The sequence below is a fragment of the Hemibagrus wyckioides genome, linkage group LG11 (genome assembly GCF_019097595.1).
Source record: "Hemibagrus wyckioides isolate EC202008001 linkage group LG11, SWU_Hwy_1.0, whole genome shotgun sequence".
Lineage (NCBI taxonomy): Eukaryota > Metazoa > Chordata > Actinopteri > Siluriformes > Bagridae > Hemibagrus > Hemibagrus wyckioides.
In genome coordinates this window covers 1,858,352-1,870,521 of record NC_080720.1, presented here as the reverse complement: position 1 = coordinate 1,870,521, position 12,170 = coordinate 1,858,352, and positions in this window count along the sequence as shown.

Genomic DNA, 12,170 nt, shown 5'->3' with positions numbered 1-12,170 from the left:
TCGGAGTGTGGAGGAGTGTGGAGGAGTGTGGAGGAGTGTGGAGGAGTGTGGAGGAGTGTGTCGGAGTGTGTCGGTGTGGAGGAGTGTGTCGGAGTGTGGAGGAGTGTGTCGGAGTGTGGAGGAGTGTGTCGGAGTGTGGAGGAGTGTGTCGGAGTGTGGAGGAGTGTGTCGGAGTGTGTCGGTGTGGAGGAGTGTGTCGGTGTGGAGGAGTGTGTCGGTGTGGAGGAGTGTGTCGGTGTGGAGGAGTGTGTCGGGTGTGGAGGGGTGTGGAGGAGTGTGTCGGTGTGGAGGAGTGTGGAGGAGTGTGTCGGTGTGGAGGAGTGTGGCGGAGTGTGTCGGTGTGGAGGGGTGTGGAGGAGTGTGGAGGAGTGTGGAGGAGTGTGTCGGTGTGGAGGAGTGTGTCGGTGTGGAGGAGTGTGGAGGAGTGTGGAGGAGTGTGGAGGAGGTGTGTCGGTGTGGAGGAGTGTGGAGGAGTGTGGAGGAGTGTGTCGGTGTGGAGGAGTGTGGAGGAGTGTGGAGGAGTGTGTCGGAGTGTGGAGGAGTGTGTCGGAGTGTGGAGGAGTGTGGAGGAGTGTGTCGGTGTGGAGGAGTGTGTCGGTGTGGAGGAGTGTGTGGGTGTGGAGGAGTGTGGAGGAGTGTGTCGGTGTGTGGAGGAGTGTGGAGGAGTGTGTCGGTGTGGAGGAGTGTGGAGGAGTGTGTCGGTGTGGAGGGGTGTGGAGGAGTGTGTCGGTGTGGAGGGGTGTGGAGGAGTGTGTCGGTGTGGAGGGGTGTGGAGGAGTGTGGAGGAGTGTGGAGGAGTGTGTCGGTGTGGAGGAGTGTGTCGGTGTGGAGGAGTGTGGAGGAGTGTGGAGGAGTGTGGAGGAGTGTGTCGGTGTGGAGGAGTGTGGAGGAGTGTGGAGGAGTGTGTCGGTGTGGAGGAGTGTGGAGGAGTGTGGAGGAGTGTGGAGGAGTGTGTCGGAGTGTGGAGGAGTGTGTCGGAGTGTGGAGGAGTGTGTCGGAGTGTGGAGGAGTGTGGAGGAGTGGGTCGGTGTGGAGGAGTGTGTCGGTGTGGGGGAGTGTGTGGGTGTGGAGGAGTGTGGAGGGGTGTGTCGGTGGGTGGAGGAGTGTGGAGGAGTGTGTCGGTGTGGAGGAGTGTGGAGGAGTGTGTCGGTGTGGAGGGGTGTGGAGGAGTGTGTCGGTGTGGAGGGGTGTGGAGGAGTGTGTCTGTGTGGAGGGTGTGTGGAGGAGTGTGGAGGAGTGTGGAGGAGTGTGTCGGGTGTGGAGGAGTGTGTCGGTGTGGAGGAGTGTGGAGGAGTGTGGAGGAGTGTGTCGGTGTGGAGGAGTGATGTCGGTGTGGAGGAGTGTGGAGGAGTGTGGAGGAGTGTGTCGAGTGTGGAGGAGTGTGGAGGAGTGTGTCGGATGTGGAGGGGTGTGGAGGAGTGTGTCGGTGATGTCGGGGTGTGGAGGAGTGTGGAGGAGGTGTGGAGGAGTGTGTCGGTGAGGAGGAGTGGAGGTGTCGGTGTGGAGGAGTGCTGGTGAGGAGTGTGGAGGAGTGTGGAGGAGTGTGGAGGAGTGTGTCGGTGTGGAGGAGTGTGTCGGAGTGTGTCGGAGTGTGTCGGAGTGTGGAGGAGTGTGTCGGAGTGTGGAGGAGTGTGTCGGAGTGTGGAGGAGTGTGTCGGAGTGTGGAGGAGTGTGTCGGAGTGTGGAGGAGTGTGTCGGAGTGTGTCGGTGTGTCGGAGTGTGTCGGTGTGGAGGAGTGTGTCGGAGTGTGTCGGAGTGTGTCGGAGTGTGTCGGAGTGTGTCGGAGTGTGTCGGAGTGTGTCGGTGTGGAGGAGTGTGTCGGAGTGTGGAGGAGTGTGGAGGAGTGTGGAGGAGTGTGTCGGAGTGTGGAGGAGTGTGTCGGTGTGGAGGAGTGTGTCGGTGTGGAGGAGTGTGGTGGGGTGTGGCGGAGTGTGGAGGTGTGTGTCGGTGTGGAGGGGTGTGGAGGGGTGTGTCGGTGTGGAGGGGTGTGGAGGAGTGTGTCGGTGTGGAGGAGTGTGGAGGAGTGTGGAGGAGTGTGGAGGAGTGTGGAGGAGTGTGTCGGTGTGGAGGAGTGTGTCGGTGTGGAGGAGTGTGGAGGAGTGTGTAGGAGTGTGTCGGTGTGGAGGAGTGTGGAGGAGTGTGGAGGAGTCGTGGAGGGAGTGTGTCGGTGTGGAGGAGTGTCGTGAGGAGTGTGTCGGTGTGGAGGAGTGTGGAGGAGTGTGTCGGTGTGGAGGGTGTGGAGGAGTGTGTCGGTGTGAGGAGGTGTGGAGGAGTGTGGAGGAGCTGTGGAGGAGGTGTGCGGTGTGGAGGAGGTGTGTCGGTGTGGAGGAGTGTGGAGGAGTGTGGAGGAGTGTGGAGGAGTGTGTCGGTGTGGAGGAGTGTGGAGGAGTGTGGAGGAGTGTGGAGGAGTGTGGAGATTGTGTCGGAGTGTCGGAGGAGTGTGTCGGAGTGTGGAGGAGTGTGTCGGAGTGTGGAGGAGTGTGTCGGAGTGTGGAGGGAGTGTGTCGGAGAGTGTCGGTGTGGAGGAGTGTGTCGGTGTGGAGGAGTGTGTCGGTGTGGAGGAGTGTGGAGGAGTGTGTCGGTGTGGACGAGTGTGGAGGAGTGTGTCGGTGTGGAGGAGTGTGTCGGAGTGTGTCGGTGTGGAGGGGTGTGGAGGAGTGTGGAGGAGTGTGGAGTAGTGGGTCGGGGTGGAGGTGTGTCGGTGTGGAGGAGTGTGGAGAGTGTGGAGGAGTGTGGAGGAGTGTGTCGGTGTGGAGGAGTGTGGAGGAGTGTGGAGGTGTGGAGGAGTGTGTCGGTGTGGAGGAGTGTGGAGGAGTGTGGAGGAGTGTGGAGGAGTGTGTCGGTGTGGAGGAGTGTGTCGGTGTGGAGGAGTGTGGAGGAGTGTGGAGGAGTGTGGAGGAGTGTGTCGGTGTGGAGGAGTGTGGAGGAGTGTGTCGGTGTGGAGGAGTGTGTCGGTGTGGAGGAGTGTGTCGGTGTGGAGGAGTGTGGAGGAGTGTGTCGGTGTGGAGGGTGTGGAGGGGTGTGGAGGAGTGTGTCGGTGTGGAGGAGTGTCGGTGTGGAGGTGTGTCGGTGTGGAGGAGTGTGGAGGTGTGTCGGTGTGGAGGTGTGGAGGAGTGTGTCGGTGTGGAGGAGGTGTGTCGGTGTGGAGGTGTGTCGGTGTGGAGGAGTGTGGAGGAGTGTCGGTGTGGAGAGTGTGGAGGTGTGTCGGTGTGGAGGTGTGGAGGAGTGTGGAGGAGTGTGTCGGTGTGGAGGAGTGTGGAGGAGTGTGGAGGAGTGTGTCGGTGTGGAGGGGTGTGGAGGGGTCTGTCGGTGTGTCGAGTGTGTCGGTGTGGAGAGGTGTGGAGGGTCTGTCGTTGTGTCGGAGTGTGTCGGAGTGTGTCGGTGTGGAGGGGTGTGGTGGAGTGTGTCGGTGTGGAGGAGTGTGTCGGTGTGGAGGGGTGTGGAGGGGTCTGTCGGTGTGGAGGAGTGTGGAGGAGTGTGGAGGAGTGTGGAGGAGTGTGTCGGTGTGGAGGAGTGTGGAGGAGTGTGTGGAGGGGTGTGGAGGGTGTGGAGGAGTGTGGAGGTGTGGAGGGTGTGGAGGAGTGTGTCGGTGTGGAGGGAGTGTGTCGGTGTGGAGGAGTGTGGAGGAGTGTGTCGGTGTGGAGGGGTGTGGAGGTGTGTCGGTGTGGAGGGGTGTGGAGGAGTGTGTCGGGTGTGGAGGAGTGTGGAGGAGTGTGTCGGTGTGGAGGGGTGTGGAGGAGTGTGTCGGGTGTGGAGGGGTGTGGAGGAGTGTGTCGGTGTGGAGGAGTGTGGAGGAGTGTGTCGGTGTGGAGGAGTGTGTCGGTGTGGAGGAGTGTGTCGGTGTGGAGGAGGTGTGTCGGTGTGGAGGAGTGTGTCGGGTGTGGAGGAGTGTGGAGGAGTGTGTCGGTGTGGAGGAGTGTGGAGGAGTGTGTCGGTGTGGAGGTGTGGAGGAGTGTGTCGGTGTGGAGGAGTGTGTCGGTGTGGAGGAGTGTGTCGGTGTGGAGGGGTGTGGAGGGTCTGTCGGTGTGGAGGAGTGTGGAGGAGTGTGGAGGGGTGTGGAGGGGTCTGTCGGTGTGGAGGAGTGTGTCGGTGTGGAGGAGTGTGGAGGAGTGTGTCGGTGTGGAGGAGTGTCGGTGTGGAGGAGGTGTGTCGGTGTGGAGGTGTGGAGGGGTGTGTCGGTGTGGAGGGGTGTGGAGGTGTGTCGGTGTGGAGGAGTGTGTCGGTGTGGAGGAGTGTGTCGGTGTGGAGGAGTGTGGAGGGGTGTGGAGGGTGTGTCGGTGTGGAGGAGTGTGGAGGGGTGTGGAGGGGTGTGTCGGTGTGGAGGTGTGTCGGTGTGGAGGAGTGTGGAGGAGTGTGTCGGTGTGGAGGGGTGTGGAGGAGAGTGTGTCGGTGTGGAGGAGTGTGGAGGGGTGTGGAGGGGTGTGTCGGTGTGGAGGAGTGTGTCGGTGTGGAGGAGTGTGTCGGTGTGGAGGAGTGTGTCGGTGTGTGGAGGAGTGTGGAGGAGTGTGGAGAGGAGTGTGTCGGTGTGGAGGAGTGTGTCGGAGTGTGTCGGTGTGGAGGAGGTGTGTCGGTGTGGATGGGTGTGGAGGGGTCTGTCGGTGTGGAGGAGTGTGTCGGTGTGGAGGAGTGTGGAGGAGTGTGGAGGGGTGTGTCGGAGTGTGGAGGGGTGTGTCGGAGTGTGGAGGAGTGTGGAGGAGTGTGGAGGAGTGTGGAGGAGTGTGGAGGAGTGTGGAGGAGTGTGTCGGTGTGTCGGAGTGTGTCGGAGTGTCGGAGTGTGTCGGAGTGTGTCGGAGTGTGGAGGAGTGTGTCGGAGTGTGTCGGAGTGTGGAGGAGTGTGTCGGAGTGTGGAGGAGTGTGTCGGAGTGTGGAGGAGTGTGTCGGAGTGTGGAGGAGTGTGTCGGAGTGTGGAGGAGTGTGTCGGAGTGTGTCGGTGTGGAGGAGTGTGTCGGTGGGGAGGGGTGTGTCGGTGGGGGGGGGTGTGACGGTGGGGAGGAGTGTGTGGGTGGGGAGGGGTGTGGAGGAGTGTGTGGGTGTGGGGGAGTGTGGAGGAGTGTGTCGGGGTGGAGGGGTGTGGAGGAGTGTGTCGGTGTGGAGGAGTGTGGAGGTGTGTCGGTGTGGAGGGGTGTGGAGAGTGTGTCGGTGTGGAGGGGTGTGGAGGAGTGTGGAGGAGTGTGGAGAGTGTGTCGGTGTGGAGGAGTGTGTCGGGTGTGGAGGAGTGTGGAGAGTGTGGAGGAGTGTGGAGGAGTGTGTCGGTGTGGAGGAGTGTGGAGGAGTGTGGAGGAGTGTGTCGGAGTGTGGAGGAGTGTGGAGGAGTGTGTCGGTGTGGGAGGAGTGTGTCGGTGTGGAGGAGTGTGTCGGTGTGGAGGAGTGTGGAGGAGTGTGTCGGTGTGTGGAGGAGTGTGGAGGAGTGTGTCGGTGTGGAGGTGTGGAGGAGTGTGTCGGTGTGGAGGGGTGTGGAGGAGTGTGTCGGTGTGGAGGGGTGTGGAGGAGTGTGTCGGTGTGGAGGGGTGTGGAGGTGTGGAGGAGTGTGGAGGAGTGTGTCGGTGTGGAGGAGGTGTGTCGGTGTGGAGGAGTGTGGAGGAGGTGTGGAGGTGTGGAGGAGTGTGTCGGTGTGGAGGAGTGTGGAGGAGTGTGGAGGAGTGTGTCGGTGTGGAGGGAGTGTGGAGGAGTGTGGAGGAGTGTGGAGGAGTGTGTCGGAGTGTGGAGGAGTGTGTCGGAGTGTGGAGGAGTGTGTCGGAGTGTGGAGTGTGGAGGAGTGTGTCGGTGTGGAGGAGTGTGTCGGTGTGGAGGAGTGTGTCGGTGTGGAGGAGTGTGGAGGAGTGTGTCGGTGTGTGGAGGAGTGTGGAGGAGTGTGTCGGTGTGGAGGAGTGTGGAGGAGTGTGTCGGTGTGGAGGGGTGTGGAGGAGTGTGTCGGTGTGGAGGGGTGTGGAGGAGTGTGTCGGTGTGGAGGGGTGTGGAGGAGTGTGGAGGAGTGTGGAGGAGTGTGTCGGTGTGGAGGAGTGTGTCGGTGTGGAGGAGTGTGGAGGAGTGTGGAGGAGTGTGTCGGTGTGGAGGAGTGTGTCGGTGTGGAGGAGTGTGGAGGAGTGTGGAGGAGTGTGTCGGTGTGGAGGAGTGTGGAGGAGTGTGTGGGTGTGGAGGGGTGTGGAGGAGTGTGTCGGTGTGTCGGGGTGTGGAGGAGTGTGGAGGAGTGTGGAGGAGTGTGTCGGTGTGGAGGAGTGTGTCGGTGTGGAGGTGTGGAGGAGTGTGGAGAGTGTGGAGGAGTGTGGAGGAGTGTGTCGGTGTGGAGGAGTGTGGAGGTGTGTCGGAGTGTGGAGAGTGTGGAGGAGTGTGTCGGAGTGTGGAGGAGTGTGTCGGAGTGTGGAGGTGGAGAGTGTGTCGGAGTGTGGAGGAGTGTGTCGGAGTGTGGAGGAGTGTGTCGGAGTGTGTCGGTGTGTCGGAGTGTGTCGGTGTGGAGGAGTGTGTCGGAGTGTGTCGGAGTGTGTCGGAGTGTGTCGGAGTGTGTCGGTGTGGAGGAGTGTGTCGGAGTGTGGAGGAGTGTGGAGGAGTGTGGAGGAGTGTGGAGGAGTGTGTCGGAGTGTGGAGGAGTGTGTCGGGTGTGGAGGAGTGTGTCGGTGTGGAGGAGTGTGGAGGAGTGTGGAGGAGTGTGGAGGAGTGTGGAGGAGTGTGTCGGTGTGGAGGGTGTGGAGGAGTGTGTCGGGTGTGGAGGGGTGTGGAGGAGTGTGTCGGTGTGGAGGGGTGTGGAGGAGTGTGGAGGAGTGTGGAGGAGTGTGTCGGTGTGGAGGAGTGTGTCGGTGTGGAGGAGTGTGGAGGAGTGTGGAGGGAGTGTGGAGGTGTGGAGGAGTGTGGAGGAGTGTGGAGGAGGAGGAGTGTGGAGGAGGTGTGTCGGTGTGGAGGAGTGTGGAGGAGTGTGTCGGTGTGGAGGAGTGTGGAGGAGTGTGTCGGTGTGTGGAGGTGTGGAGGAGTGTGTCGGTGTGGAGGGTGTGGAGGAGTGTGGAGGAGTGTGGAGGAGTGTGCCGGTGTGGAGGTGTGTCGGTGTGGAGGAGGTGTGGAGGTGTGGAGGAGTGTGGAGGTGTGTCGGTGTGGAGGAGTGTGGAGGAGGTGTGTGGAGAGGAGGTGTGGAGGAGTGTGGAGGAGTGTGGGAGGAGTGTGTCGGAGTGTGGGAGGAGTGTGTCGGAGTGTGGAGGAGTGTGTCGTGTGGAGGAGTGTGGAGGAGTGTGGAGGTGTGTCGGTGTGGAGGTGTGGAGGTGTGGAGGAGTGTGGAGGTGTGTCGGTGTGGGAGGAGTGTGGAGGAGTGTGTCGGTGTGGAGGAGTGGTGTGGAGGTGTGTCGGTGTGGAGGAGAGTGTGTCGGAGTGTGTCGGTGTGGAGGGGTGTGGAGGAGTGTGGAGGTGTGGAGGAGTGTGTCGGTGTGGAGAGGTGTGTCGGTGTGGAGGAGTGTGGAGGAGTGTGGAGGTGTGGAGGAGTGTGGAGGTGTGGAGGAGTGTGTCGAGTGTGGAGGAGTGTGGAGGTGTGGAGGTGTGGAGGAGTGTGGAGGAGTGTGTCGGTGTGTGGAGGAGTGTGGAGGAGTGTGGAGGAGTGTGGAGGAGTGTGTCGGGTGTGGAGGAGTGTGGAGGTGTGGAGGAGTGTGGAGGAGTGTGTCGGTGTGGAGGAGTGTGTCGGTGTGGAGGAGTGTGGAGGAGTGTGTCGGTGTGGAGGAGTGTGGGAGGAGTGTGGAGAGGTGTGGAGGTGTGGAGGAGTGTGTCGGTGTGGAGGAGTGTGGAGGAGTGTGGAGAGTGTGGAGGAGGTCTGTGTGGAGGTGTGGAGGAGGTGTGTCGGTGTGGAGGAGTGTGGAGGAGTGTGGAGAGTGTGGAGGAGTGTGTCGGTGTGGAGGTGTGGAGGAGTGTGGAGGTGTGGAGGAGTGTGTGTCGGTGTGGAGGTGTGGAGAGTGTGGAGGAGTGTGGAGGAGTGTGTCGGTGTGGAGGAGTGTGTCGGTGTGAGAGGAGGTGTGGAGGTGTGGAGGAGTGTGTCGGTGTGGAGAGTGTGGAGGAGTGTGTCGGTGTGGAGGTGTGGAGAGTGTGGAGAGTGTGTCGGTGTGGAGGTGTGGAGGTGTGTCGGTGTGGAGGGGTGTGGAGGTCTGTCGGTGTGGAGGAGTGTGTCGGTGTGGAGGGTGTGGAGGTGTGGAGGGTGTGGAGGAGTGTGTCGGTGTGGAGGGGTGTGGAGGAGTGTGTCGGTGTGGAGGAGTGTGGGGTGTGGAGGAGTGTGTCGGTGTGGAGGTGTGGAGAGGTCTGTCGGTGTGGAGGTGTGGAGGAGTGTGTGGAGAGTGTGGAGGAGGAGTGTGGCTGTGTGGAGGAGTGTGGAGGTGTGTGAGGGTGTGGAGGGGGTGTGGAGGAGTGTGTCGGTGTGGAGGGGTGTGGAGGAGTGTGTCGGTGTGGAGGAGTGTGTCGGTGTGGAGGAGGTGTGGAGGAGTGTCGGGTGTGGAGGGGTGTGGAGGAGTGTGTCGGTGTGGAGGGTGTGGAGGAGTGTGTCGGTGTGTGGAGAGTGTGCCGGTGTGGAGGGGTGTGGAGGAGTGTGTCGGGTGTGGAGGAGTGTGGAGGAGTGTGGAGAGTGTGGAGGAGGTGTGTCGGTGTGGAGGTGTGGAGGAGTGTGTCGGTGTGGAGGTGTGGAGGAGTGTGGCGGTGTGGAGGGGTGTGGAGGAGTGTGTCGGTGTGGAGGAGTGTGTCGGTGTGTGGAGGAGTGTGGAGGTGTGGAGGTGTGTCGGAGGAGTGTGGAGAGGTGTGTCCGGTGTGGAGGGGTGTGGAGGGAGTGTGTCGGTGTGGGAGGAGTGTGGAGGAGTGTGCCGGTGTGGAGAGTGTGGAGGAGTGTCGGTGTGGAGGGGTGTGGAGGAGTGTGTCGGTGTGGAGGTGTGGAGAGTGTGTCGGTGTGGAGGAGGTGTGTCGGTGTGGAGAGTGTGGGTGTGGAGAGTGTGGTCGGTGTGGAGAGTGTCGGTGTGGAGAGTGTGGAGAGGTGTGGAGGGGTGTGGAGGAGTGTGGAGGAGTGTGTCGGTGTGGAGGAGTGTGGAGGTGTGTCGGTGTGGAGAGAGTGTGCCGGTGTGGAGGAGTGTGTGTCGGTGTGGAGGAGTGTGGAGGGGTGTGTCGGTGTGGAGGGTGTGGAGAGTGTGTGGGTGTGGAGGAGTGTGTCGGTGTGGAGGTGTGTCGGTGTGGAGGAGTGTGGAGGGGTGTGGAGGGTGTGTGAGGTGTGGAGGAGTGTGGAGGGGTGTGGAGGGTGTGTCGGTGTGGAGGAGTGTGTCGGTGTGGAGGAGTGTGGAGGAGTGTGTCGGTGTGGAGGTGTGTCGGTGTGGAGGAGTGTCGGTGTGGAGGGAGTGTGGAGGAGTGTGTCGGTGTGGAGGAGTGTGGAGGAGTGTGTCGGTGTGGAGGGGTGTGGAGGAGTGTGTCGGTGTGGAGGAGGTCGGTGTGGAGAGTGTGTCGGTGTGGAGGGGTGTGGAGGGTCTGTCGGTGTGGAGGAGGTGTGGAGGAGTGTGGAGGTGTGGAGGGGTCTGTCGGTGTGGAGGAGGTGTGTCGGTGTGGAGAGGTGTGGAGGAGGTGTCGGTGTGGAGGTGTGTCGGTGTGGAGGAGGTGTGTCGGTGTGGAGGGGTGTGGAGGGGTGTGTCGGTGTGGAGGGGTGTGGAGGGGTGTGTCGGTGTGGAGGAGTGTGCCGGTGTGGAGGAGTGTGTCGGTGTGGAGGAGTGTGGAGGGGTGTGGAGGGGTGTGTCGGTGTGGAGGAGTGTGGAGGGGTGTGGAGAGGTGTGTCGGTGTGGAGAGTGTGTCGGTGTGGAGGAGTGTGGAGGAGTGTGTCGGTGTGGAGGGGTGTGGAGGAGTGTGTCGGTGTGGAGGAGTGTGGAGGGTGTGGAGGTGTGTCGGTGTGGAGGAGTGTCGGTGTGTCGGTGTGTCGGTGTGGAGGAGTGTGTCGGTGTGGAGGAGTGTGGAGGAGTGTGGAGGAGTGTGTCGATGTGGAGGAGTGTGTCGGAGTGTGTCGGTGTGGAGGGGTGTGTCGGTGTGGATGGGTGTGGAGAGGGTCTGTCAGGTGTGGAGGAGTGTGTCGGTGTGGAGGAGTGTGGAGGAGTGTGGAGGGGTGTGTCGGAGTGTGGAGGGGTGTGTCGGGTGTGGAGGAGTGTGGAGGAGTGTGGAGGAGTGTGGAGGAGGTGTGTCGGAGTGTGGAGTCGTTGAGCATCAGGCGTCTGTGCAGATTGAAGATTCTCAAAGGGTTCTGCAACCAAAATCGTTCAGTCTACTGATCAACATATGAGTTCAGTGGACAGATGGGCAGATGGGCAGATGGACAGATGGGCAGATGAGATAATTCGCTCATATGGTGTTGAACAGTTCACTTGTCACAGCCAATCACAGAGCAGGACGCTGAGCAGCACTGAGCTGAAGTGATGGTTCCTGTGCTGTTTCCTGAAGGTGATTCATTTCCTCTAGCAGCATGTCCTGGAGTGTTTTATTCCTTTTACACCACGACAATCATTACACTCTGTTATTCCTTCATATTTCATCCACTTTAGTTATAGTGTCTCTTATAGCAGCTATAAACATTCATTTCCCTCACCAGCCTCTCTCTATTCTCTCACTTCAAGCTAAAAATAAATAAATAAATAAACAAATAAAAATCCGCTTGTCATGTTGCGAATAACCGCAAAGAAACCTAACCTCTGACCGTTACAATGCTCTGACACTGGAGACTCCTTCCATAAACGTTACATAAACAATGATACTTCATAATAGTGTTTTTAATCTGTTGCTATAGCAACGAACAATATATCAGAATGTTACGTATCACATTAATATAAATCTCAGATGCTCCTACAGAGAACACCTAGTGACCGATCAGAGCCCAGAACTCTGGTGAAGGTGACACAATTCTGATATAGAGCCTAAAAATTAAAATATTCAAATATTTAAAAAAAAAGCAATCATAAAAGGAGTTAAGTGGACAGTTCATTTCCTGGTCTTTGTATCCGACTCATTTCCTCTTACTGTGACCGTCGCTAAGGAATGTTGGATAGTAATTACTGACCAGATCCTTAATTAGTCATGTTTATTATCTCAAAATTACCGCTCTGTGGGCTAATTTCTTTAACTCTGCCGCAGTGATGTTTTTATCAATTACGTTTATTTATAAATGAAACTGCAGATGATCCTGCATCAGAAATCTTTTATTCAGCTGAGCGGCTCAACAGAAAACAAAACAAAAAAAAATCACAGAAAGGAATAATCATAAAACATAAAAGTCCTCAGGTTAAACAATTAAATAACGATTTTAAAAAATCAATTAAATGAAATTAAAATACATGAGAGTATATTGTTAAAAAGTAATAAACCTTTTCAAGAATTAAATGAGAACAACGAAGTAAAAGGGTAGGAAATAGATATTCAAGTAATGAAGAAATTAAACAGGAAGTGAGCATCGATTTTTAAAAAGAAGCTTTTTTGTGGAAGTTAACTTTAAAACTTTTAAGAGGTGTGAAGAAAATGAGCTTCATCATTTTGTATTATTACACGATTATGTAAAAGCATTAAGGATTAAAACGAAGACATAAAAGAAACTTGTGTGTTAACTAGCGCATGAAGCGGGCGGTGATTTAATGTATGAGTGTGTGTGTGTGTGTGAGTGTGAATAATTCAGTACGCGTGGATCATCCTGTGTGTGTGTGTGAGCAGAAGACACGTTTTCCTGTCGAGTGCCTGAAGTGTGGTTAAACCACCCTCAGACAAGACAACGAAATATGTGACTGTGTGGAGAAGCATGTGGCAACGGTGGCAAGGAAAAACTCCCTGAGATGATTGAGTGAGTGTGTGTGTGTGTGTGAGTGAGTATAGCTCGACAGAGAAAGACAGAGAGAGAAAGAGAAAGATTGTGTGTAGCTGTAACTACTTGAGCCCCGAAGCCCCCACCCCGGTTGGAACCAAAATGTCCAGTGTGTGGGGTCAGAGCGCAGGGTGAGCCATAATTGCAGCACGGCCTTGCTTTGTATGAGTGTGTGTGAGGCAGAGTGTGTGTAGTGTGTGTGTGTGTGTGAGTGAGTGTGTGTGTGAGTGTGTGTGTGTGTGTGAGTGAGTGTGACTGTGTGTGTGTGAGTGTGTGTGAGTGTGTGTGTGAGTGAGTGTGACTGTGTGTGTGTGTGTGTGTGTGTGAGTGAGTGTGTGTGTGTGTGTGA